At 55.9% G+C, this 27,886-nt stretch overlaps 1 pseudogene; it reads right to left on the bottom strand.

Moving 5' to 3' along the window:
- Positions 1–956: 956 nt before the first annotated feature.
- The window catches only part of LOC142076128 (adenylate cyclase type 10-like), a 62,065-nt pseudogene continuing 35,135 nt past the window's right edge, over positions 957–27,886 (bottom strand).

The raw sequence follows: 27,886 nt of genomic DNA, 5'->3' as shown, positions 1-27,886 counted from the left end.
ATTCTGCAGTTCCCTAACGGAGCTGCAATTCGCCGGTGAGCTCCTGCAGGTGACTGGAAGCTCCTCGAGTGAAGCCCCTGCCATTCTGCAGTTCCCTAACGGAGCTGCAATTCGCCGGTGAGCTCCTGCAGGTGACTGGAAGCTCCTCGAATGAAGCCCCTGCCATTCTGCAGTTCCCTAACGGAGCTGCAATTCGCCGTTGAGCTCCTGCCCCTCTTCTGTAGCTATGCCCGCGATTTGGAAGCCTGCCACGATCTTACAGGTGCCTCAGCGTGAAGCGCAGAAGATAATAACTTCCAGATGCAAACCCTTCTCACGCCAAAGCCGCTGGTAGGCAGCCGGAGGGGATGAGCCTAAGGAATTCTGCCGCTGGGAGGAGTGCTGCCAGCTGGAAGGGCAGGAGGAGCGGACCTATGACCTACCTGCGTGCTGTGGCCCCACGTTTCTTCCCCAGTGTCTGCGGTGCTGCTTATGCACCGTAATTGTTCGTAGAGTTTTGCGGCAGACGCTGACTTGCGGGCAATGCGGGGCAGAAGGGTGTGTTGTTTCAAGTCCCCCAACGGGTTCAGACAAGGCAAAACCTTTGGAGATACCTGTCCAAAGTCCCCTCGGCAGCTGGGGCTCTTCCTGCCACCCTTGCCTTCTTGAACAGGTTTCTCCTCCCCTTTAGCTGGGGAAGGATAGGGAGCAGCAGTACGGCTGACCGTACGTGGGGGGTGAGGAACAAGGGCAAGAGAGAGGGCCAGGGTTTTAGAGGGTCTCTGGTTTTAATGTGACCTAAACTCAGAAGCGTCTTCAGTCGTGAGTCTGCACCAGGGCCTGCGAGAGAGCTGCAGCCATCGCTGAGGGAGCACCAGTAGCCCTCCACGGAAACGATAGGACAGCGTATCTCAGAATGACAACAAAGGTCGTCATAAAGGAGACGTTTAATGAGACGGAACAGGGTGGCAATGAAGCTAAGCGGATCTGTGGCGGGAGTCTGCTGCCCAGTATGAGTCCGCTGCCCTGTCCGTGTTGGCCTTCATGCGCGCTGCCAGGCGGGAGAACGTTGGTCCGCTGGGCGTTCCCTCCAGGCTGAAGAGGTGCTCCAGTAAGGAAAGGCAGCAGCTCTGCCGCAGCAGCCGGGCTAGCCTCTTCCTCCTGCCGCACAAGAGAAACTGCTGGGCCCAGGGGCACCCGCTGCACAGTGCTAAATGGGACAGGGACGGGGGAAGCGGGGCGGGGGACAAGCCAGTTACACCTCCTGGGAGGAAAGGGAGCTGATGGAGGGAGGGCTGCCGGAGCGGAAGGGGGCAGACAAAGAAGTGCCGCCGGGGGAAGCCGACCGCTGGAGAGGGCGTGTTGGCACTACAGCGCCGGGGGGGCCAAGCAAAGCTGGGAACCGGCAGGAAAAGGGGGATCACTCTCTGAGCTTCCTCATCCTCACTCCTCACCTCCACCTACTGCTCCGTCCCCACGTCCTGCTCCTGCCTCCAGACCCCCTGCCCCTCTTCAGCCTCTGCTCCCTGTTCACAGCTCTCTCTTCCCAGCCACCACCAACCCCCTGCCACTGCCAACGCGCGCCGGCAGACGCATCCCCGGCTGCAAGCTGCTTTTTACCCAAAGGCGTGCTTTGTTCCCGCGACTGCGCAGGGAGGGAGGGAGCGTGGGGCTCTGCCGGTCCCTGTTCTACCCGCGCATCGCTCCTTGGTGCCTCGGTCCTGCTAAGGCCCATGCGCCAGGTTAGGTGTGGCCTCAAGTCTAGGCAGGGCTGGGCCTGGGTGCCTGGGACCAGGGAGGAGATGGCTCTTCCTCCCCTGGGTTCTCAGTTCTGCTTCTTACCGGGCCTCCTGCGGCAGGGAGGATGCTCTTCTGGCAACGTACGCGGCACACGGCAACTTTTCCACCTGAGACTTGACAAAGGCTCCGAGGATGGTCCGGGGGAACTGCCTTTTGAGCAGGCTCAAAGCCTTCCTGATCATTTTCTTTGCCAGCTTCACACGTCCCATACGCCAGGAGGCCTGCAGAGGAAAAGGGAAACATCCCGACATGGCCGAGTTGCCCAAGAGACTGCAGGAATCTGCCAGTGGCTGGAGGTGCCGGGGATATCCCCTGCAACTGGGGCAGGCATCCAGCTCCGTCCCCAAGGAGATCCTTCCAGACCTCCCCGTCTCTTTACCTCCCCTTTGAGGCTGAAGAAGGTGGCCTCTTCGAAGCGGGCTATCACCTTCGCTCTCTCCGCTACTGAGTTCCTCAGAACCTCCGCTTCATTCAGCTTCATGAGGGCCTTTGCGCAAGCACACAGAGAGCAGGTGAGCGTGGGTGCGGAGCCCACGGCCAGCCCTGTCCTCCCTCGTTGCCTCCGGCATCGCTCTTAAGAGGGCCTGTTTCTCCCCCTGGTGATGCCCGCCCAAACACAGCCACGCTGGCTCAGAGCACAGCACCAGTGATCCTTCAGACCGCCTCCCTGCTAATGCCCCTCGTGCCAAGGGCACAGCGCCCTGCGTCTCTTGCCGCAGAAGAGGCGAACCGGAGGAAAAAGTCAGGGTCTGACCCCCGTCCCTTCCAAGGCACGCCCGACTGCAACGGGGAAGTTGTCCTGCCCGGAGCCAGGCAGGACTCCGTGCACAGTGGGTGCTGGCAAGCGGGGCACCTCACCATGTAGATGTTGGAGACGTGCAGGTAGGCAGCCGCACACTCCAGGAGGTAGTAAAAGGCTCTGGCAGTATCGCCCATCGCCTTGTAGTGGCGAGCCAAAGGCACGAGCACCGATTCCACGATGGCTTCGCATTCACAGGAGCACGCGCTGCTGCTCTTCCCGTCGGTCTTGCTGGGCAGCTCAGCTGCCTGTTCGCTCTCTGCCGCGCTGCTCAGAGGAGAGTTCCCGGGGAGGAAGAGAGCAAAGAACACACGGGCATCACCTCTGCTGGTCTTTCTCCCCACAGAGACGGCACCAAAAGCCCTTTGTTCAAAGCAGAGCACGAGGCCGCAGGCAGGCGTGACTCTTACAGGTGCTTTGTAGGTAGGGAGAAAAACACAAGCTGGGCTTTCTGTCACCTCCCACGGGCAAACCAGCCGAGTCCCTCTGGCGGCTTTTGCCCTGCAGATTTTGCAGCGCTACTCTGCAGGAACTGGAAAGCCAGGGCTGTTCCAGTGTAGTGTGGCGATCGCTCTGAGCCCACGGGCTTCCTCAGGCACTTTCTCATCTCCATGGCCATCTCCTCCCAGCTCCCACCCCACGGAAAGCCTCTTCCCTAAGCTAGAGTCACAACCAGCAGCCAAATGCCGGCACTTCCTTTGTCTCCTCTGGAGACCCTGAGCTCACTGGCTTCAAAAATAATCAAAACTTTGTCTGCTCACCCAAAATCCTCCTCCGTGAAAGCCTGCAGAGGATCTGCAGCATCTGGGAAGAGAACAGGGGGTTAGACACCTCCTCGCCTACCCCAGGGGCAGAGCTGCTCTCCCTCTCCCAGCGGGCTTGCAAGAATCCTTGCAAGGGTCCCGACACACAGAGGAAAGTCTGCCGTGGTCGTCCTCACCTCCTGGGCTGGTCCCTAGCAGATCTACTCCCACCCGATCCCCAGCACACGCCCCTGGGCTCCTGGAGGGCCCGGGCTGCGGAGCACGGTGCACAGCATACCCTCGGTGTCGCGGATCCTATTCCTCTTCAGCTGTTCTCCTGCCAACACCAAGGCCTCCCAGCTGCACGAGTCGCCCTGCTCAGCAGGGCTCCGACAGCTCCCTCCGTCCTGGGTGCTGGTGACGGCGAAGCGGTGGAAGGCCACAAAGTCCCCTTGGCCGCAGCTCTGGCATTTGTGTGCGTGCTGCTCCAGGAAGGCGGCACACTTGCGGTGCAAGGTGCCCCGCTGTCTCGCGGGCCACAGCTCGTAGGCAACCTCCCGCAGCAGTGGGACGCGGAAGGCCAGGACGCTGCACTGCTGCTGCACGGCCTTCCTGCTCAGACAGGGGCTCTCCATGCCTGCAAGGCAAAGGGCCTTTGCATCAGCCCGAGCTGGGGCCAGGGCTCGGGGCCGTCCCAACCGGGGTGCGAAAGTCCTGCCTTGGTGCGCAGCCTGGGCAGCGAACCAGCGCTGCTGCACGCCGAGCCTTGCGGCGCGGGGCGAAAGGGCCCGGCTTGCTTTGCTGACGCTAGGACAGCCCCGGGGACACAGCGCTCAGCTACGCTCCGGGCAGGAGCTGGGGGTGTTGCCGCCAGCCGAAGCAAGCCCCAGCCAGCGCCTTCTCCCCGCTCTTGGCAGGGCAGTCCCCAGGGCAATCCCCCCAGATTCCCCCCCCTCTGCCACAGGGGAATCAAAGCTGAGTAAAGGCCTGTCGAAGGCCCCAGGGCACTCTGGAGGGCATCTTTCATCTGGACGCTGCAGGCGGCCGGGAGAGGACGTCAGGGATTCCACACGCCCTCTCATGCCTGCGCCACGAGCAGTGCTTGGAGGCAGGGGAGCGGAGGCCCTTGGGCCAGCTGGTGTGCTTTGAGATCGACCTGTAAGACCTTTGAACAGCCCACGCCGAACAGCCGTGCCTGCCCGAGCTCCACCCGCCCATCACGGGGGGGAAGCGCACCATGCCCCGGGGAGCCCCGCCGGGACACAGCCGGGAGCTCCCTGGCTCACCTCACTGCTACCCCTTACCGTGCTCTGCCTGCGGGCAGATGGCTGGCCCCTCTTGGGCATCTTCTGGCAGCTCTGTGTCTTTCAGCCACTTAAGGATGTTGTCGCTCACCAGCATGTCCAACAAGCAATTCATCTTGTGCCTGACGTCAGCGGGAAGGATGTGCGACAGCATCTGGGTGGTAAACACCGGCCCGATGACAGCTGCGAACTTCAAAATCATCTGCTTCAGTGGCTTTGTCCGGTCGAGCTGAGCCAGCACAACCTCTGTCAAAAAGAAGCAACACGTCTCCCTCTTGCCTGTTCCCCAGGCTGAGGCTGCAAAGTTTCAACACGTGAAACGGGGTAGACTTTGGCCTCCTCTCCTCGGGACTGCGCCTGCTGGGCAGTCGCAGCCCAGGGTAGGCGTCTTCAAAACGGCTCCGCTCCTGTTGGAATCGCAGGCCACGAGGCCTGGGGAAAAGCGAGATGCTCAAACAAATGCTCCCCCACCGAGGCAGAGGAGGGCAGGATCCAGCAGGTACAGGCATCCCGTGCTGCGCCCGGCCAGACCTGGAGTAGGTTTCTGCCCAACAGTGCACGCAGAGAACGGAGAACTTTCCCCACCTCAGAGGTGGACTGGGAGCTCCCCACAACGGTTGTCTTAACTTGCCCAGACGATACTATTCCTTTCTTTTGGTTTTCTTCTGGGCTTGTTTTTGGACAAAGCAACTTAATAGCGGGAATGCTTTAGCATGACGTTTCTCCAAGGTTCATACAAATGGCTACGGCTAGAGAGGAGGGACGCTCCTTGACAGCTCCCCCACCCAGCTCCCCTGGCTACGGGGGGATTTCTGTGCCAATCCACAGAAAAAAAATGGATTTGATTTGGGTCAAGTGCCTTGAGACCAGCGTTAGCTGGGGAACTTAAAAAGAGAATAGCGAGGTAGAAGCCACATTCAAAGCTGAGTCAGAGGCAAGTCACAGATTTTTCCCAGCAAAGGATTTGTTTCTGTGAGAAAAGGGAGCCGTGTTAGTCTTGCACCAATAACCTTTTCTCTCCTACCTGCTGCTGGAAAGCAGCCAGCAGGCTCACAGCTGGTGCACACCCAGGAGGGGAAAACGGCTGCCCGCAACCCCAGGCCTGTTTCTGGTTCCCAGCAGAGCCCCCGGGCTGAGAGGGCGACTCTGCAGCCCCCCGGGCAGAGCGGGCAGAGCGGTGCTCGGCCCCTCACCTTTCAAGGTGCCGGGCAGCACGGTGTTCTCCAGGTTGACGTCTGGTCTGATGATGCAGACCCTGCCGTCGGTCCCCGCGCTGGAGCTCGAGGGTGCTGGGAGGGACGACGCCTCGACTGCAGAAGCTGGGTGGAGCAGGAGAGCACGAATAAGGCAATTTGCAAAGGGACTTGCAGCTTGCAAACATCTCAAAATTCACCTGAGATGGGACAAGTCCCACCTTACGTGGCCCAGTGCGGGCGCGCTGACCTGCCTGTGCTGAACGTGGTCATGAAGCAGAGCAAAACAGTTTCTTTGCATAGCCCTCCCAAAGATGTTCTGCCTTCAGACCAGCTTTCCCAAACAGTCCCTCAGTCAAAGCTTCCGCGACTGAACGCCCCGGGACAGAAAGCAGCAGCATCGCTGCCTTCAACAGCGCTGCCTCGCAGCCAGGGAAATTGCCGGCGATGATGCAAAACGGAGCGTCAGTCCTGGCTGTTCCCAAGGCCACAGCACTCTGGCTGGCATTGCCCTCTCGGCGGCATTACCACCGTTTTCTTCTATTACCAGCATCCTTGTGGGGATTTATGGGTTTGGATTCAAGTTTCCCGGGCCTGTCCCCCACCTCAAGCTGGGGTTTGTTCTCAAGCGAGCTGGCATTTGGCCAAGGCAAATGACATGCCCACTAGGACGCCTAAGAAACAGCAGAAACATGTGCTCCAGAACAATTTCCCCTGTTTTAGCCCCCCAGCCCCTGCCCCGAGAATTTAGGCCCCTCCAAGCCACCAGAACTCGCTAGCCCCTGCTTTGGCTGTCCCAACAGCAAGGCACGCAGGAGCCCACACCTCCGCCAGACCAAGTTCTGCCCTGCTGCAGGATCTGACTCTGCCCAGATCCGTGGGGGAACGACGGGGCAAGACTGTGCTGCGGAGAATGCGCCACAACAACTCGCTCGTCAGCCGTAAAGGTGCTTACTGATCAGGCTCTCCCAGTTGTCCTCTGCTTTTTCACCCTGCCTCCGGGTGCGGAACAGGAGCATGTCGTTGCTGCGAAGGCAGCGCAGCAGCTCCTCGCAGTAATATGGGTTCCCCGAGCTCCTTTGGATCAGGAACCTGGACAGGAGCAGACCCAGCAGTGACCAGCAGAAGGGAAGTAAGGTGAAACACAGTTCGGGTGGGTGGTGAGTCACTCGCGCCTAACAGGGGAGCCAGCAGCCAGCTACACCTCACTTTTGAAAGGGACGGTCCTCCCGCTGGCTTGGGCTTTTGGGCCCCCCTGCACCTCCAGCCTTCGCTGAAGTCCATGGGAAAAGAATTGCGGACAACGCCCAAAGCACCGAGCAGCGAGCCCGGCCTTTCCTCTCCGCAGGAGCTTAGATCCTCTCTGGCAGCAGGGCGGACCTCTGCCCCAGGGAATCTCCCCCACAGCCTGGCCACCTAGACCGAGGCCTTTTCACAGCCCGGCCACGCTGGGGCTCGGGACTCTTCCTCCCTGCCTCCCTTCCTCCCTCTGCAACAGCCCCGCGCTCTGTGTCTGGGGAGTCGCCCGCTCTCAGCTCCCGCCTGCCAGGGCCAGGCACAACAAGCAACCCCCGTCAGGCACTCGCTAGAGTCAGTGCTGCTTCTGGAGGCCCTGCGCCCCCTCTCCTGGGGGGTTGATTCCCTTCCACGGTCTGCAGAGGTTCGAGCCCTCAGGAAGAGCTCCCCTGGCTCCAACTTACCTCGCCAGATCCCTGGAGATGCTGACCACTCCGAGGTTCTTGCAGACTTTCTGCACCAGGGCTGAGGGTTTCAGCTCAGCCAGACGAAGATAGGTGATTTTCTGGGGTGTTGTGTTGTCTGCTGCAGCTTTGCGGAAGTTCTCTGTTCTCGCGTAGCCCGGAGCTAAGCTTATGACCATGAAGAGGGAGATGTTTCGGAGCACGGGTGACATGATACTCCAGGAGGCAAGGTCGATGAAATGGGCATTGCCGATGACAACTATGCCAAATTCTCCTCCAATGGTCTGAAAAAAGCAGGTTGTTCTGAGGGGAATCCGGTGGATTCTCAAGCGTCTTCCAGGGGAGGTTTAGCCTCTCTCTCCAGAGGATTCCCTGAAGTCTCTCCTCAACCACTTCCCTGCTCAGCAGCTTACTGTCACTTAATTCCCTTGAGACTTTCAGGTCGCACCTAACATCGCTTGCCCTGCAGGAGGAGGGAGCTTGGCCGAGGGAATGCAGAAGACTGTTTCTCCTGCAGGGCAGGCTTTACAGGAGGAAAGTTACGGGGTGTGTTTGTGGGGCTGCGGGGGGAGGTGGGGGGTTTCTCGGGCCCTGAAGCGCGATGACCCAGGCACGTGGTCCTCCCACCCGCTCACACTGCTGTGGCGCAGAGCCCGCAGCCGGCAGGGTTGTTGTCCTTCTGCGACCCAGGAGGAAGGAAGGAGAAATGCTCACCTTCTCTAGCACTTTCGTCCAAGTCGCGTGCAATTCATTTTTTCTTTCCGTTTCATGCATCTTGCGAACCTTGTCCGAAACGGGAAACTGGCCAGAAAAGCAGAGTCAGGGAGAAACGTCACTCCGGGGCTAGGCACGCTTACCCACCAAGCAAGAGTGCAGAGCAAACCGCCGCTGCTGGCCTCAGCACCCCACCTCTCCCCAACACGGGGAGCCCCAGTGGGGACTTCGCCCGGAGCCTCAAGCAGAGGCCCTCTGCTGAGGGTCTTTGGCAGAGCTGGGGCTTTGGGGTGGGCTGAAGAGCTGGTTCTCCGGCTGTGGGCATCTCGGGCTGGCTGGAGCAGACCACTCACGCAGCAGTGACCCCAGCACCAGGGCAGCACCAGCCTCTCTCCAACGCACTTCCAGGGTGCTGAGCAAGGCACCGGGCGCTGCCGGCTGAAGTGCGGGACATGATCTCACCACCGGGCCCGGGAGTGGGAAACGTGTGCCGTGACCCCTGCGATTCCCCCCCTGAGCTAAGGCACGCCCAGCAGCGCGCCCACACAACGTCGGACCCCGAAGAGCTCAGGAGGCGGCCTCCTCCAGGGCCAGAGAGGCCTCTCTCTTACCTCGACAAGGAAAATGTCATTGAGGTGGCAATAGCTGCTCTCTTCGATGGTCCCTTGGAGCTTTTCCTGCAGCACGCTCTGCCTGGCGCTGCTCGATTCACAGTCGTGGAGGCCCAGAGCCCTGGCCATCAGGGTACGGAGGGCAGAGAAGGACTGCCTCATGTTGACCTCGACCAGTTTCATGGCAACCACCCTGCCGTGCAAAAGCAAAAGGGACTGAGCTCCCCAACGGCCCATGCCTTCTAAGACCAAAGGGTGGAGGTGCCCTTGCGCGGGGCTCTTCAGCCACCCATCCCAAAGTGCTTCCCAGAGAAGCCCAAGCTTTTCACTCCCCGTACGAGAAAGGGCACAGAGGGGCAGTTGCTGCCAAGCCACTGGGAGAGCTGGGCCCAGACCCCCTGTCGGCCCCAGGTCTCGCTACGTGCCCCCTGCAGAGGAACTCACGGGGCTAAGAGGCAAGGGTGGAGCAAGGGGTGAGCTTGCCTTTGGGCTCCAGACCTCAGCAGTCTGCCTCCCAGGCCACAGGAAGGCTTTTCTGCCCCAGTCCTCCCGCTGGGACACAGGCAGAGGGCAAGCAGGGCTTCTGGGACGGGCCACCCTGCTGTCTGTTGGGTCTGGAGCCAGCTGAAAAGCACTGAGCTTGGGCTCTTTCCTTCTATCTGTGCCTGGCCCAGAGGTGAAGGAGGAAAGGCCATGGCTCAAGAAGCCACTTCCAACTCCCCGAAGAGGCAGAGGCGGGAGCCGAGCACACAGGAGCTCCTAGGGAGTGTCTCCAGGAGGCTTTTTCGGGAGGCTGCAGTCCAAGGGCCAGGCGCACTGGCAGAGGGGCTGGAGTGTTCCATGGCTGTCAGGGGATGGGCAGGGGCAGTGTCCCAAAGCTACGGGTCAAAAACCTGTACCTGTAGCCAGCTTCCTGGCCTAAATGGGCCAGTTCAGTAAGTAAGTGGCTCCTGCCGGAGCCCAGCCTGCCCTCAAATGCCAGGATGTGCCTTTGTCCTAACTCCTTATAGGCTTCCAAGCAGCTGCGAAAGAGGTCAATCTCCTTCTCCCGACCTGGGAAGACAAACAAGAAAAGGAGCTGCTGGGGTGTGCTGAAAAGCAAAGAGCCGTCCCTTCAGCTGGCACCCTCCACCGCAGCTTCCCTCCCCGCCACCGCACCCGCCAGCCTGCCTACACCCAGGCCTCCTTCCCGCCCTCTCATCCCGGCTTTTGCCCCTCTGCCTTCCTCGCGCGGCAGCAGACCCGCCTGCCCGCCTGCCCCACAGCGCCGCTCCCGTGCCCTCTTCCCTGCCCCGCTCCCCTCCCGTAAGCACGGAGATTCAGCCGGCCCCACGCGACTCCCCGCGGCGATCCGGCGCGAGACTGGAAGGGGTGATTTGAGTCGCTGCAGGCAGCTATGTCCCAAACAGACCCCTCGCTGTACCGTGAGCCGCAGAGCACTTCCCAGTAGCTAAGGCGGCATCTTCAAACCTGTACTGGTTTTGGCTGGGCTAAAGTTAACCTTCTTCAGTAACAGCTCCTACGGTGCTGTGTTTTGGATTTGTGACCCAACATCGGCGTTGATAACACAACGATGTTCGAGTTGTTGCTGAAGAGTGCTTGCACGGCGTCAAGGCCTTTTCCATTCCTCACGCCGCCCCGCCAGCGAGCAGGCTGGGGGTGCGTAAGAAGCTTGGAGGCAGCGCAGCCGCGACAGCTGACCCAACTGCCCAAAGGCCTATTCCATGCCATGTGATGCTGTGCTCAGCAAGAAAAGCTGGGGGAAAGGAGGAGGAAGGGGGACATTCGGAGTTATGGAGCTTGTCTTCCCAAGTCACCGTTACGCACGATGAAGCCCTGCTTTCCTGGAAGTGGCTAGACACCTTCCTGCCGAAGGGAAGCAGTGAATGAATGCCTGATTTTGCCTTGCGCGCGTGCGCAGCTTTTGCTTTCCCTATTAAGCTGTCTGTATCGCAGCCCACCAGTGTTCTCCCTTTTGCCCTTCCAATTCTCTTCCCCATCCCACTGTGGGGAGCGAGCGGCTCTGTGGGGCTGAGCTGCCTACTGGGCTTAAGCCATAGCAGGGCCCAAAACATCCGGCAAGACACCGAGCGATTAAAGGCATCCCGTGTGTCCTGACATTTCCATGTCTACTCGCAGACGCTGCCAAGAAAGGAACTCCGAGGAGTACGAGGGGGAGAACCCACCACCAAAACTCTCCGTCAGTCTGGCAGAAGGAAATCTCTTTCCTGACCCCAAAGACGGGGATCAGCTTAGCCCCCGGGGTGTGAGCAGCTCCATAGTTGAAAGGAACCTTTGTACGAGGTCTGGAGCACGGCAGGGAGCACCAGGCGCCTCACCCTGCTTTCCACTCCACAGATACCAACCAAGTAGAGGCCAAGACAGGCGGCACTTCCTTAGGGCCGCTGCAGGCAACACCATCCCTGGCAAAAGCTTCTCCCTTCCCAGCGTGGCACTAAAAGTTACCACGGGGAAGAAACTGGGGTTCAGAAGAGCAAGGCGTTCTCCACCTACCCAGCAAGGGGAGTTCCTCTGACCTCTCCGTGGTAAGAGCCATGCCAAATATGCTAGAAGCAGGGGAAAAGAAAACACAAGTCAATTAGCTGGTGAGAAGCCAGGGGACACAGAGAAGCAGCCTGACGTGGAGGGGCAGGATGTGCTCCTCGGGTACCTGCTTTTCTTTCGAGCAGCATCTTATCCCCTGCACGCTCCCCCAGCCAAAGTTCAAGCTGCACATTAGGACAGCATAGAGAAGCCCAACGGCCATGGTGGGACAGGAGGACGTATCAAGAATCCATCCCCAGAGGCCAAACCCAGAGAAATTGGAGACATGAAAGAAGGCAGGGTGTGCTCTTGGCTAGCAGACAGCTTCACCACGCTGGCCAAGAAAAGCAAGTGCCTTGGAAAGGAGGACTTGTGTCACTGAACGAGTTGGGATGCCAAGCACCTGACACCTGTGGCTCAAGTCTTCCTGTAGTTTCAAAGAGACGGCGATGTTAACATTCAAACCGTCATCCAAAGAGAAGGTTAAATCCTGGCCCAGAGGAAGAGCTGAGATTTCAGCAGGAAGACACGAGGAAGAGTGTCCCGATGGTCCACATTCCCCATGGGAACCGGACTGGCCCAAAGCTTCCTGCTCGGAAGCCGCTGGGACAAAAACCTCCTTAGGTCAGCATTACCAGGGCACGTGGTGGAGCAAGCACGGCACGGAAAGCCCAGTTGAAAGCCATTTGGACAGAGCCTGCAAGGCCAGGTTGTGTCTGCCAAGACAGACAAACCGTCCCCATCCCTGTGGCTACTCCCGCTCTCTCAGCAGCAGGAGACAGCAGGGGAGAGAGGCAAAAAGCCTCCCACGCCAGGGCTTCTGACCCTCTCAGCCCCACGGAAGGGAGACCAGCCCGGTCTCTCTCTGCAGAACTCCTCTTTGCTGGCCAAGGCTGCACCCTTGGTGCCACCGTCCCCTCATCCAGCCCTCTCAGAGGACACTCACTCCTCCTTGGTGATCCCCAGGTATTCATAGACAGTGCCAGGGTGTTCAAGGCCTTTCATCTCCTTGTCCTCCAGCTTCTTGAAGTAGTGAGGGGGCAGCCGAGAGGCGGCGTACGTCACTGCATCACAGGACACCAGCCCAGGGTAGTTCACCATCATCCGGGCTGCCAAATTCACCTTCTGGCCAATGACTGCCAGGGAGAGAGAGAGAGCACGCGTTGATGTACCTGTGCCACCCGCCCCGCGACGCCCTTCCCAGCCAACGGCCGCCTCGCCTCCGGCACAGGCCAACGCCACGGCGGGGTCAGCAGAACCCAGGGGAACAACCGGCCGCGGAGCCCATTCTCCCGCCCTGGGCCAGGACCGGCGCCGCCTGGGCCATTCCCGACCGGCTGCTGGGCAAGCCCTCTCCCAGCCCGCCTTCCTCTTCCAGGCTGCTGTGCGTAAGCGGGCCCATGCCAGCCTCCCGCGCTGCAGACGTGTGCCTCCTACCTGTGTATTCGTGCCGCAAAGGGTGGCCAAGGACTCCGCAGAACACCGTCCCGCTGGTAACGGCAACAGACACTGCCCTGGCACACAGGGAAACGGTGTGGCTTCAGCAGCGTCCCAGGCACAGTCCTGCCCGCCCGGCTCCATCCCTTCCTGCCCCTCCCCGCGGCGCTAGCCTGGGCCGCCTGCCGTCCTGCCCCGCCAGCGCGGGCCTCGGGGACGTGGAGAGCTCAGGGGTGCGACATGCCCGGGTTGCAAAGGACAAAGGACAGGGGTAGAGCGCGTGCAGGAAGTTTTGGACTCTTCCCCTGAGGCCACGTTCCCTGAGCTGCGACCTGCAGAAGGCCCCAGCCTTCTTGTGAGAAAAGAGAGAGGGAAGAAGGCCCCCATGATGTCACCGCCTGCGATGACAGCAACTTGAGATGAGGTGGCTTCAGTTCATGGGCCAGTCGCCCAGAAGGGCCTTTTCCCTCTGGCACCAAGGAGCCTCTCGCCCTTGCGAGGGCTCGCTCCAGCACGGTGGCTAGCAGGGTGTGCTTGGAGGGAGTCCGCCTGGCTGCCATGGGCTAAGCCCAGGGGTCACCTGCCACTTCTCAGGGCACTGCCTCCTTCCTGCCAGGGACGAGGGCGGGCAAGCTAGAAGGCACGTCTCCTTCTGGTAAGCCCCCTTGCACCGTCCCAGGCAGCGTGCACCCGCCCCCCCACCACACACTCACTGTATTTCCCTGAGCATCATGGGGCACGCGTAGGAGATCTGACTAGCGCACTGCAAGGCGTGAACGCTCTCGTAGGGCAGCTTTTCTCCGGTGAGCCCAAACACGCAGAGGAACGTGCAGCCCTGCCAAGGACAGATGCAGCACATCTTGCTACGACGCCTAAGTAGGGTCTCTCCCTCTTGCTCACCGCCCACCCTCTCGGGGTAGGGGGAGACGATTGCTCCCTCACACTCACTTTATCAAACAGGAGGACTTTGTTGATTTCGCCGTTGTGCGGACGGAGGATTTCTAGCATCATCCTGCTGGCATTGCGGAGGATTACGCAGAAATCCTCTTTGCTGCTTCCTGCAGCCAGCCGCAGTTGGACGAAGAGGCTGGTGACCGGCCGTAGCTCAGAGAAGAAGTCCAGCGGCACTCTGTCATCAAGCTGGAAGACAAGAGCAGGACGGCTTCACCGCCCAGCTCTCCCGGGGGCTTACTGCCCACCCCCCATCCCGAGGGAGAGCAGGCGTACCGGCAATAGCAGGTATGAGGAGGAAGGGGTAAATCCTCCTCTGGGTGCAGATGGCCGGCAGGCTGCCCGGCCTGCGGCAGGCAGATACAGGTACGGACATGAGGGGTGACCCTCAGGAGCACCCTAGGGACTTCACTGGAATCTCCCCTTTATCCCACCGTCATGTCCGCAGCACATCCAGAACCACACCCACGGCAAAGACAGAGAGACAGACGCCCGCCTCCCGCCACCCGTCTCTCTCTGAGGACAACGCACGCAATGGTGCAGCACCGGTGCCCCTTGGCTCAGTTTCCCCGCGTTGTCGTCTCAGGGTGCATTTTCTTTTGTTTGTCTGTTCTCGTGAGAACTCCATCTCTGCAGTGCACCGCTGCTGCCCTCCAAAAACGCAGCCCCCGGCAGTGGTGGCCTGGCCATACCTTCCTGAGAGCAGCTTCTGGTATGTACTTCCTAATCTCCTCCTCCGCATCGGGGTCATGGGGCATAAGAGGAGGCCTCATGGCACCTGAGGAGAGAAAGTGCAGGTGGTCGCTGGGAGGATGGGACTACGAGGCGGTGGAAAGCAGGGAGGAGAAAGAGCCTTCTCGTTTGCTCACGTTGCCACCTCCAGATGCTCGGGGCAGAACTGTCCCCTGCAGGAGGAGGCAGCAGCAGTGACTGCCCCAGCCGATGCACAGGAGGGCCAAAAGCGTGAGCGCTGACGGAAAGGGGGAAGAGGGCAGAAGTGGTTCCTCTCTGGCCCCTGAAGCAGCCGGGCCGCACCTTCCCAGGCAGTCACAGAAGAAGGTGAAGCTGGCACTCACCTTCCCCTTCCAAGCGGTGCTCCATTGGGTATTGGACAAGCCTGCGTAAAACGTCTTGGGATTCTGACCAAGGCATCCAATCCATGTCCGTAACCTGAAGACACAGGGAATGAAAGCGCTGCCACTGGCCTCCCCAGGAGCCCCAGGGGACAGAGCCTGCCCCCCACTGTCACTGCCCAGAAGAGGGGAGAACAAGCCCTCCTGGCTGGATGGGACAGCAGTGCTTCCTCAGAAGCACCGGAGCTGGGCAGGCATCCCCCAAGCATCCCCCAGCTGTCAACAACAGCTCCGGGACCCACAGAGGACATTGCTGGTGGGGCCAGAACCCTTCCAGCGCCTCCCGACCCCTCAAACCCAGCAAGCCCAGCCCACAGGTACCCCTGAGGTGGAAGGACAAGAGCTTCAGCTGCCTGCCCGCTTTCACAGCTACAACTCCCTCCACATTCAGCTCCTCAGCCTTCTGACACCTCCCTCCTTCATGCCCAGGTCGGGGTCTTCAGAATGGCTCTAGACGCCATCCCATCCACCCACCTTCCTAGCTCTTTTGCCTTCACATCTCCTGGTCCTGAGACTCTGCTGCTCACATTGCTCCCAGGCGGCGGCCGAGAGGATAACTTCGCCTGCCGTTGCAAGCTCTTGGGCCTCACAAACCTCATCCAGGGCCGGGCCAGAGATCAAGAAGTACTGCCACGTCCTCTGTCTGACAATCAGGAGGTCCATGGGCCCTGCAGAGATCCCTGGTGAGAGAGGGAGAAGCAGAACTGACACAGGGAACATTTTGAGCTCCGCAGCCCCCGGCATCTCAGCTGTTCAGAAGCTAATCTGAAGCCCAGCGGGGAGATGGGCGTTATGGAGGGGGAGGGCACCCTCCGTCCGACTCGGGAGCGCACTGACACGGGTCCCTGAAACGGGTGTCTAGAAATAGAATGTGTTGAGAGTGCCGGGCGTCAGAAGCCCTGCCTGCCCCAGAAGCCCAGCAAACCAGCAGGCTTGATCACCGCCTGCTCCGTTTACGTGCAGGCAGGTTGTAGCTCTCTGCTTGAGAAAACACAAGAGCCTGCCAAAGCCCTTCCCACAGCCGTCTGCAAAGCCGTTCCCCTTTGCTCTTTGTGCAAGGCAGGGGAGAATCCAGCAGGGGAAAGGGGGCAAAGCTGCCCCCACCTGAAAAAAATGAAAGGGTAGCTCCCTCCTGCAGAGGTCTCTGCTAAAACGGACATTCCAAGACCCTAATACTTGATCTGACACCCGCTCTGCCTTGAAGCTTCCTCTGCATCTGCAAACGCGTGCAAACCCAGCAGTCCTGGTCTCCCATCCCCGCTCCGACCACAGCTGGCCCCCTGAATGCTTGCAGGAGATGCTTTCCTTTGGCACCAGCCCCAGTAGGGATCCCCGCATTCCCTGCCGGTGAGAAGCACCCTGTGGCACGGGAGAGTGCCACGGCTCTGCGCCTGGCACAGCACCCGTACCTATCTTCAGCTGGATGTTCTGACGCACGTTCGTCTCATGACTCCCGTGTTTCTTCTGGATCTGCCGGCTACATTGCAGCACCAGGCGGATGGTCTTAGCCATCTCCTGGGGGGGGGCTCTCCACAGCACCAGCACAGCATCCCCTGGGGAAAGCGAGGGGAAGGTACAGGCTCTGCTGAGCCCTGACTCTCCCCGACCTATGCTCAGTGGCAGGGACAGCAGAAACCGGCCGACGTGCTGAGGAAGATGGGCTTGTGGGAGGGCATCCTGCTGGAGCACCACACCCTGGGCACCGGGACACCTCTCCTCTCCCGGGCCAGCCGCAGCAGCAGCCAGCCGGCAGCGGTGGCACCCCCCGCCCCGAGCGCTCCTCTGCAGCTGCAGCGCACCAGGGACGACCCCTCCCCTCGCAGCCTGGCAGCCCGAGCTCCGCCATCACCAGGACCTCCCTGCCCCTCACCACCACCCCGACACACACCTTCGGCGGCGCTCCCGAGGGGGTCTCTTCCTCTCGGTGCTTCCTTGCCCCCACCCCCAGCCCAGGGCCCTACGAGCGGGGGCAGAGCGAGGGGAGCCAAAGCCAAACCGCAGGCAGGCCCGGGGGGGAAGAGAAGCCTGGAGAAAGGGCGCTGCGGGGGGGGGTGCGTGCCTGGCCAGAAAGCTGGCTGAAGGTGCTGCACGGAGCCCCTTGGGAAGGAGAGCAGAGCAAATGGCCGCCACAACAGTTCAGTGCTGCAGATCAGGACCCGTGGGCATCGTCGTCCTAAGTACATACCGGCAAACTTCAAGATGTCTCCTCCAAACACCAGTATCTCTGTGGACAGAGGGAAGGAAAAGAAGAGTCATGTGGACACCTTCTTCCAGAAGCCACAGAGCAAGCCCCTCTGCCCGGAGAGGAGCACCCGGGCGAGGGTGCGCTCTGGGGCACAGCTCAGGAAAGCCCCACTCCAGCCTGTCTCCCAGGCTCACAGTGGCCACAGCCCTGGTAGCCGCACAGCAGGCAGGGTCGCGGGGCCTCGAGACGCCACCAAAGCTCGGAAAAGTGGAAGCTGGAAGGGACCTCTGGGGTCCATCTGGTCCAACCCCGCTGCTTAAGCAGGGCCGCACAGAGCCAGCTGCCCAGGACGGTGGCGAGATCGTTTTTGAATAGCTCTAAGGAGGGAGACTCCACAACCTGTGCCAGGGCTCAGTCACCCTCGCGGTCAAAAAGTGCTTCCTGACATACAGAGGGAACCTCCCGTGTTTCAGTGCCTGCCCGTGGCGTGGCCTCTGGTCCTGGTGCTGGGCACCACTGGCAAGAGTGGCTCTTTGCACCCTCCCTTCAGGTTTTAGACACATTACGAAGATCCCCCCTGAGCCGTCTCTTCTCTGGAGCAAACAGTCCCAGCTCTCCCAGCCTGTCCTCATAGGAGAGATGCTCCAGACCCTTCATCATCTTTGAGGACTCTCTTGCTTTGCTCCACAAGTGCTGCCAAAGGGGTGGCCACAATGTGCTGGCGGTCAGCTCGGAAGGGTCAAGACATCCCCTGTGAAAGGGGGCTCGTGGGGGTCACACGCACGCCCACACGTCAGTGCCAGCACCCTCAGGTCACTCGCACGCTGGCACTTGCTGGGTGCCCTCAGCCTGCTCCGGGCCCCAAGGCGTCACCGCGCCTGCTGTTCGCGCCAGCGGCACAGAGGTGCCTGCTGAGAAAGCGGGTGCCTCCTTGGCCACAGAAAGGACCTGCGCTGGTCCTGGCTCGCCAGGAGACCCTGGCTGCTCTCGCTGTTCCTCCGGGCCACAGAAAGCCCCAGCCCTTCCAAGGAGGCAGGAGCAGGCTGCCTGGCATGTCTGCCTCCACCCTCCACGAGCAGCCTCACGGCCCGATGCCAGGGCGGCTCTTACCCTCCAAAATGTCACCCAAGTAGGAGTTGAGGGTTTGCGCCAGCTCATCGGTGCCTCTGTCCAGGCCGCTCATCTGGATGAACTTCTCTGTCAAAGCAGTGAAACCTGGAACAGGGACACCCAGAAATCAGGAGATGCCCGTGTGGGCCAAAGGACCCGGCAGCCAGTTCCACGCTGCCCGGCGCGAGAGCCTGTAGGTCACACCTTCCCGTGCCCCGGCTCAGCGCCGGTGGCAGCAGCGGTTGACTGCCCAAGATAAGCCATCCCGCTCTCTTTGGGCATCCCAGCAAAAGACCTCAGCAGTGACAAGATGGCCACTCTGGCTGAGGGGTAGGGACAGGGCTCCAAAGGGCCCAGTGTGCCCCAAAATGGCTCCTGCCCGTGGTTGCTCCTCCCTGCTCGCCCCACCTGAAATATCCGCGAAGAGCAGCACTCCGTGGACAGACTGAATGTCGGTCTTGGGGCAGTCCTCAGCAAGGAGGGTGGGGAGGAAAGCTGCTGCTTTCTCCAGGTCGGAGTAGTAATATTGCCTCTCCCAGATGGAAGCCATCGCCAGCGCCCTGTGGCACGTGGGGTGCCTCAGGAGAAGATGGCCGTGCCCAGCTGGGAGGAGGACGAGGACCTCGCCGCACAGCGCGAGTCGCAGTGAGCCCGGGGCCTCTGCGCGGGACGACTGGCCCTCTGCCCTCGCGGGGTGGTCACAATCGCCCGTCAGCTGTCCTCAAGCGACACAATCAGCTCACAGTGACATCCTCCCTATGTCATCGCCCGCCACCGTGACCCCGGTCCCCTCCTTGCCGCTGAGCCACTGACCCGGAGGCGCCCAGTGCCGAAGGGAGGCTCGTGCAGCGAGGTCCATTAATTATTAGAAGCAGTTCTGAAGGGGACGGCACCCCCAGAAGGACTTGCACAAAAGCCTACAGTTAGGAAATGGTATGCATATTTGACAGGAATTGCAGAGGAAATAAGATTAACTGAAGGACACACTAAACTTTCCAAATTACAGATGCCTATAAATGCAGACCCATTAGCATTACAACAACCTTTTAAACCCTCACCTATTTTAAATGCGCCTCCCTTTACCGAGGGAACACCATCAGAAGATATTTGGCTTACTGATGCCTCAGCAAGGAGAATAGATGGCAAATGGCAACCCAAGGCTGCTGCATTAAACATCAACAAATTATCGAAGAAGGTGAAGGTAGTGCACAAGTAGGAGAATTAAGGGCAGTTGTTCTAGCAGCACAAAATAGAGCAAAAGTTATCTGTGTCGACTCCTGTGCCGTGGGGGTGGTGCATTCCAGGGGGGCAACAAACTGAGCATTCTTTGTAAAAGCTGAGCCTAATATTCCCCCTGCTGATGAAAGAAGCCGTCTGCTAACATTACAGCCAGGGCAACCTGTTATGGTAAATTTACCACAAATTGGAACTGTGCCTGTGACTTTAACTAAACCCCGTGGCCCACTTGCTTGGGAAGCTACTGGTAGCAGTGGTGCAAAACACAGAATCGGTACTAGATGGATTTTTCCTTCTTTCTAAAAGGGGTAACCTGTTCGGCCTTCCCCACCGAAACGTCGTCTTTCTTTTTCTTCAACAGGAGAAGATGAACCTATACCGATGGCAACAACAACAGCAGCAGCATCTCCCCAACCCAATTTTGTTTTTCCTTTTAGTCGAGATAAGGATAACCCTTCTAGTTGAGACACAAGATCCCTGGGACCATGCACCACTAAATTACACTGGACGTGTGGGAACCCTACCAACAGACAAGACAAACCTGAGCCTTGCTCTTTTAGTTGTACATGGGAACGAGGCATATCCAAAAGATGAATGGAGATGGGAGACACTACACTGGAAAGAAGTTAAGATATCTCACAAAAATAACAACGTTCATCAAATATCATCACTTCAAGCACACCAGGGGAAGAAATAAAAAGAGGGTGCCGTGCAATCCATGGATCTACCCACAAAAAACCCCACTGAAATAAAAATAGATTACACTGATTTTTCTAAGCGTAAAGACAATGAGAAATCTTGCTGTAAACCACCAGAACCAAATTGTTGGTACAATTTCACTTTCACGCAACCTGTACTCACATTTTGCTTCTGGAGTAATCGTGGTGTAGAACTATTGTTTGATTTTATGATTAGCGAGCGCAAAATTTGGAATTTGTGTACGACGGGGTGGCCGTGGGTTGATGCATACATACTTTTTAACATACCTACACCTGATCTAAATTTATCTGCAACAGCACTACACAATAACATCACCTTTCATAGGCAGGAATGGATTATTACAGCTGAAAATGAAAATCAACACATTCCATCCTTAAAGGGAACCAAAGGAGACACCATTTCGATAGGATGCCGAATTGAAAATCACACTAAATGTATGACAGCAACCTTACACGTTGTTGTAAGCAACGTTGAAGGAAAAGGCAACATACATACCTGTCCTTCTAAACACGAATGCTTGTATACTTTTACTATATCCCATTCAGTACTCGTAATGTGTCTTTGGACAAACCCTAACTCTCATTCCAGCTTAGGTTTTCAATTCAGGATTGATACCGCACAACCACATTCACCAACTCAGCCTCCTACCAAACTGTCTCCTCACATTTATAACATTGGTCCCTAGATAATCAAGAACATAGGACAACAGCAAGTGCTATTTAATCCCTCGTGGTCTCTCAAACGAGTGGAGCTATCAACGCAAGTTGATATCTCTACAATTAACCTGCTTGCTCACCATTCCTGAATAACAGGATGGTTAGCGTGGGTGCATGGGCGAACCCTCACCTCTCCAAAACGATCAAGGAGAGATGTGACTGGCATTCTGGGAACGGGACTAGGAATATTGAACAGCGTGGATGCTGAAGTTTTAGCAAACAAAAATAATTTGGCAACAAGTGATTTACATAAATTGGAACACCCATTACGATCTTCTTTGACAGCATTAGGAATTAGTCAATGGCTTTTAGCTAATATATTGCTTAAATGGGAAAGAATTAATGAAGAGGACCACCAACTAATCACAAACGCATTTGGCATAATTCAAAATAACGTTTCTCTAGCTCTTAGCTGCATCCAGGCTCAATTATGGATACAATCTCCCGTGGCAGCAATTATAAGGGAAGGTGACGAGGGCACCTTGCCCACTGAAATCCAAAAGGTAGTTTGGGATAATGCAACTAAATTTGAAAAAGAATTTCAATCTTGGTTGCGTCTAGTCCATTTGACTTATGACCCCACTGACAGCAAAGTCACAGCTTTTGTTTTGACAATACGCAATGCTTCGGTATATATCATATACCCAATCATTGCGCTGGGATTAAATCACAATGGAACGGGACTCTACCCGTTAGAACATGGAGTATGGGCCCAACAAAATGGGAATAAATGGCAAATTATTGATGTTGATGCACGTGTTGTGCAAGAACAACAGGGATTTATTTGTGCAAGCAAGACAATGAAGGCTCAAGACATTTGTCTTGACGCTAGACAAAATGTTTGTCATTTTGAAATACATCCTGATGAAACTCCTGAAACTGTACTTATATATGTTGGAAATGGATGTGTTTGCATGAGAACGCTTTGTGATTCTATATTTACAGACAACACCCCTGGGGAAACATCTAACCACTCAAATATCTGTATTTGTAATTTTACTAAGATTGTGGGATGCGACTTCAACTATTCAGCTCCTGTTACAACCCACCAGTTGCTACAATCAAGCTATGCGTCTTATCAAGATCTACTGCCTACCCGCATTGGAATGAATCTTACATTAGTACGAAAACTGTGACAACACGATGACTTGAATCAATTGCTAAACCAGATTCGAAACAACACGGACAAAGAGCTCTGATTATCGTCCATCATGATGCAGAGAGGATACATCATGTCCTAGAAAAGGTGAAGAAGGATGGAGAACATCACTGGTGGGATGTTTTATTTGGATGGTCACCAACAGTAACGGGAACTTTGAATTGGGTTTTACATCCCATGACAATTTTACTAATTTCTATTGTGCTGTGCTTATTGTTGAACATTCTTCTATGTGTTAAAGTGTGGAAAATAACTAAACAAATGGCACCAATACCAAAACCTCCTCGCATATATAACATTGCTTAATTGTACTTAATAAAACCTTAAGAGTTAAGTATATTAATAATTAAGTATACCAACGAAAAATTTCCCTCAAACTACAATTGGAATATGGCATTGATCTGTTTATAGGCACAGAGGCAAGAGGCGACCACACCGCCACTCTGTCATCAAGATGGATTGACTTTAGTCACGGGGTGGATTGTGGTGGTGCATTCACACCCCCCCTTTTCTTCCCTGGGCCGCTTGTTGATCTCAGAAATTCCCATGAAACCTCGGCCTTGGTGTATTGAAGTCTGGCGGCTGAGCGCTCCTTGACCGTATCAGAAACTCTGCGTAGCTGAGGCTGGGAACGTCCTCCCACTGCCTGGCCCAGGTGTCCAGTGGAACAACACCGAAACCTGGAGAATTTTTTAGTAATTACCACCTGGGACTGCGGCCAGGATGGAAATTTAGGGAGGACTAAAGCCAACCATCTTGTGAACCTATAAAGGGTGGTCCTAAGTGAGGCCCTTTGAGCTCTCCTGCACCGCAGCGGCTGCACCCAGCATCTCCCTCGGAGTGGGAGCCTCTCAGAGCTCGCGACCTTTCGGGCCTGCGATATTCGGAGGACCGCTGGGTCCTGGGTGAGTCCCCTTCGAAGCTCAACCCTTCCGCCCGTTGAGAGGGAATGCCTAGACATTCGACGTGAATATTTCTTCACTGACATCGAGGGGAATTTTTAACAGGTATACCTTCTGTATATATATTTTTTTTTTAAGATAGATATATATTTCCCTGTGTGTGTGAACTGGTAGTAAGCATAATCTGTAATTAAGTTGTGATTGTAGTAGACTTACTAACACACTTTGCAAATATTGAATTAGTTAATGATTAAGCGTTACTAAAGTTTGTAAATGATTAGTTGCTAAATTAAGTGTTGCTAAACTATGCTGCCGAATACATATAGTCCCTGAGATATAAACCCTTAGATGATTTTCCTTTATATGTTTCATCGTTGTAATAAGTAATAGAGTGACCCTTGCCATCGAATTCTGTTAGGTCGCATCTTTATAAATCTCTATTAAAATCACTTTCTGCCAATATCTTTGATGGTGATTCTTTAAGCGGCCTCTAAACCACTCATTCGCAACTAATTGGCGTAGTCGGCAGGATGGCAAGTAGCATCACTGATTACTTACAAAAACATGGAATAAATCCAAGTCCCAAATTCTCAGAAGAATGGGCTCGTAATAATTGGCATGATTGGGAAGCTGTGGAAAAACAACTAAAAGTAGCTAGGGGCTATATAAAAGATGGAAAAGGAATTATTTGCAAAATGTTAGGCACCTGTTTGGAAGCTGCTTATCAATACAGAAAGAATAACAATAGAAGGGAGCAGGACCTGAAAGAAGAAATAGAAGGCAGAAAGGAAGCTGAATTAATACTGTCCTTGAAAATCGAGCAGCTGCAAAAACAGTTACAGGAAGAAAAGGAGAAATCACAAAAGTTGGAAGAAAAGATCGAGAGGATGCTTCTGCGGGCTCCCAATCCCCCTGACATTGTACAGATTAGGAAACTAAATGTATCCCCTGAGGAATGGGATGGTCATATTTGTGGTGATCCTGATGACTATGATGAGGGCAATGATGACCCCTTGTTCCCCTCAGATTCCTCTGAATATGAGGCTAGACCCATCATTAAAGCAAAGTATATTTTAATTCCAGTTGGTCCTCGGCAACAATTAGTAAAATTTTTAATAGATACAGGAGCACAAATTTCAATATTAACACAACAAGATGCCGAGAAGCTGGGTGTATGACCCGGACGGCAAAGAGTTAAAATCACGGGAGTGAACGGAGCAAGTGTTATGTGCCAACTGCAAAAGTTAATTTACGGCTCCCGGGCGAGAAGCGTATCTCATCTACTGGCTTTGCAGTTGAAGATCACAATGAAAATATTTTAGGATTCAATGTTTTGAACGGTCGAACCTGGCGTCTGCCGGACGGCAGCGTGTGGTCCTTCGGTTCAAATGTCGACCCAAACCCTGATAAAAATCGGGAAATGACAGTGCGCGTACTCTGCGCAGCTCCTGCATTCCCTGATTCAAAAATCACCAACGTCCCGCAGTATCCGATCTCTGCTGCAGCACGAGCCGGAATCTCTGAAGTAACAGCAGATTTGGAAAAAGGGCACATTATCTCCAGAACCCACTCCCCATATAATTCACCAGTTTGGCCCGTCTGAAAAGCAGACGGGAGGTGGCGACTAACAATTGGTTATCGGCGCTTAAATGCCAACACAGCTCCGCTAACGGCTGCCGTACCTAATATTGCAACTTTAACAGCCACGCTGCAAGCGGCCGCACACCCATGGATGGCAGCATTAGATGTAAAGGATATGTTCTTCGTGGTCCCCTTGCAGGAAAAGGATAAAGAGAAATTTGCTTTTACTGGGGAGGGGATACAATACACCTTTAACAGACTCCCACAGGGCTATAAACGTTCACCCACAATCGCTCACGCTGCGCTTGCTGAGCTTTTACAAACAGCCTTGCTCCCCCAGAATGTGAAACTGTACCCATCTATAGATGATATCCTAATCGGCGGAGATTCCTCTGAAGAGGTAGGGGAAGCAGCAACAGCAGTACGGCAAGCGCTACCTAAAGCAGAAATTGAAACCCCCCGCCGAGAAATGTCAGGGACCAAGTAGAGAAGTAAAATTTTTAGGTACTTGGTGGATTGCAGGTAGTGCAACAACTCCACCAGACACCCGAAGTAAAACAGAACAATTACAGATGCCCCAATCTAGGGAAGAATTACAACAGCTTGTGGGTACTTTAGGATGGTGGAGAAAACACGTACCTGGATTTTCTATCATTGCTCACCCGCTATACTCACTTTTATGAAAGGGAAAACCATGGGAATGGAATTCAGAGCATGAAGAGGCAGTCAAAACTCTAATTCAGGAATTAAAAGCATATCAATCATTGGGACCAGTGCACCCCCACGACCCTCTTACAGCAGAATGGGGCTTTGCTGAACACGGTGCTTATTGTAGCCTGTTCCAAACGGGCCCTGGCGGACCGAAAAGACCTTTGATGTTCAGTTCGACTGCATTTAAAGAGACAGAACAGAGATATTCCGAGTGGGAATATCCAGCGTGGCAGAGCGGAGGCCATCAGAGAGGCCGTAGCGGAGCAGCAATCAAGCCTCCCGCAGCTGCACGACCGCGTTCTCGGTTGTGCCGAAGCGCTGTGCCCAAGTGCCGCCACTCTCCCAGGGCGATGCAGAGGAGCAGGGGCCATTTGCAGCGAGTCAGCAGGAGGTGCTGGGCCTCCTGGGACTGGCACGAGAGCTGTGCAACCTCTCACGGGGCAAGGAAGCCTCCCCGGGCTGGGAACCCTGGGAACCCTCCTCCACCGGGCTCCGCGCTCCCATCAGCTGTCGCCGTGGGCCAGGCAGCGCGCTACCAGAGAAGCGCGAGCACTGCCAAGAGCAGGACTGTGAAGGGGAGGAGAGCTACCAGCCAGCGCCACCAGGTCCTGCAGAGGCCAAAGCTCTTCTTCTCCCTGTCCAGTCAAAGGAAGGGCTGGATGAGTTGGGGTGCCGGTGACGGTGACGCTGGGGGGGGACAGTGGTCTGCACAGCCCCCTCAGTGCCCCTCTGACTTGGCCTCTGCCTTGGGAAGAGTCTCTCCTGTGAGGAGCAGCAAGGGCTGGCTGCTCCTTAAGGGAAGGTGAGCGCGGAGTTGCCCAGCGCAGGCAGTGCTCTGGCCACCGGCTCACACCGAGGGCTACCTGTTGCTCCCTCAGCGATGGCTGCAGCTCTCTCGCAGGCCCCGGTGCAGACTCACGATTGAAGACGCTTCTGAGTTTAGGTCACATTAAAACCAGAGACCCTCTAAAACCCTGGCCCTCTCTCTTGCCCTTGTTCCTCACCCCCCACGTACGGTCAGCCGTACTGCTGCTCCCTATCCTTCCCCAGCTAAAGGGGAGGAGAAACCTGTTTAAACAGGCAAGGGTGGCAGGAAGGGCCCCAGATGCCTTGCCACCCATAACCACACTGCCTTGGGTCAAATCCCTGTTTTGCTATTTCTAAATAGTTGGCTAACCTTTGAAAAAGCAGAAACAGTATTCTTGAGAAGTACCAATAGGGGTATTTTGGTTACCCAAGGACGTTCAAGATCCTGAAGAGTTATTGTAACAAGAGAGAAAACATCTACCCCACAGGAGAAAAAGGGGAAGGTGCCATTCTGTGTTTCTTCCACCGATTGGCTCTCGGGGGAGAAAAAGGAAAAAGTGTAATTGTTAATTGTCTCCATGCGATGGTTCCCAAAATACAGGAAAGGCATCAATGCAGGGCCCACAACCAAGTTAGGGTCAAGGCCACTGCTTCTATCATAATTCTCCCAGGTAGAAAACCACCAAGTGCTACACAGCACAGCAAAAAACGGAGCATGGCATGGATCAGATAAACCAATGTCGGGAACAGATAAGGCAACCACACAACCAGCAACTGTTAAACAGATGTAAGAATTATATGCTCTAATATGCTCTGGTCAAATCTTTTGTTACTCCAAACCCTTTGAGCCCCATGTTGGGTTTAACTGTGGTAGGCAGCTAAGCACCACACAGCCGCTCAATCGCTTCCCAACCCGCAGTGGGTTGGGGAGAGAATCGGAACGGTAAAAGTGCAAAAACTTTTAAGTTGAGATAAAGACAGTTTAATAAAAAGGGGGAAAAAAAAACAACAAAGAAAAGCAGAACCAAGAAAAGTACGTGATGCAAAAAACCTAAACCGCTCACCACCGACCAACTGATGCCCAGCCAGCTGTGGCGGTGCATTTCCCCCACCTCTCCTGGGCCGCTCTGTGACCTCAGGAACTCCCGTTAGGCCTTGGCCTTTGGGTAATGAGTTGGGCGGTGAAGTGTCCCTTGACCGTACCTGGAACTCTTGCATGGCTGAGGTGGGGAACAGCACTGACCGCACCAGGAACTCCTGCTGCCTGGCCAAGGTGGGGAACGAGAGCGGGGATAATTCATCATCCCCGGACATCCTTATCTGAATCGTAGCTCGAGTGGAACAGTACCATTGGTACTGGAATCTTGAGAATTCTGGTAACCACCACCTTGGGTTGTGGCCAGGATGGAAGTTTATGGATGACTAAAGCCAATCATCTTGCGAACCTATAAACAGCAGTCCTACGTGAGACCCTTCGAGCTCTCCTGGACCGCAGCGGGCTGTGACCAGCATTGCCCTCTGAGTGGGAGCCTCTCAGAGCTCGCGAACTCTTGAGTTTGCGATATTCGGAGGACCGTCGCCAAAAGCTGACGACGGGACCTGGGCTGAAACACTCCTCGAGGCTCAACCCCTCGCCTGTTGAGAAACGCCGAGACATTCGACATGAATATTTCACTGGACTCGAGGGGAATTTTTAACAGGTATACCTTTTGTACATTGATATATATTTGTGTCTCTCTGTGTGTGTGTGAATTGATTTAGGTAACCAATAGTAAGTATAATCTGTAATTAAGTCACTGTTGTGACTGTAGTAAATGCTATTAAATCGCTTTGTAAATGTTAAATTAGTCA

The sequence above is a fragment of the Calonectris borealis genome, unplaced genomic scaffold (assembly GCF_964195595.1).
Source record: "Calonectris borealis unplaced genomic scaffold, bCalBor7.hap1.2 HAP1_SCAFFOLD_33, whole genome shotgun sequence".
In the NCBI taxonomy this organism is placed as follows: Eukaryota; Metazoa; Chordata; class Aves; order Procellariiformes; family Procellariidae; genus Calonectris; species Calonectris borealis.
The sequence above is the reverse complement of the archived record's forward strand: the minus strand, read 5'-3'. Positions and strand labels throughout refer to the sequence as shown.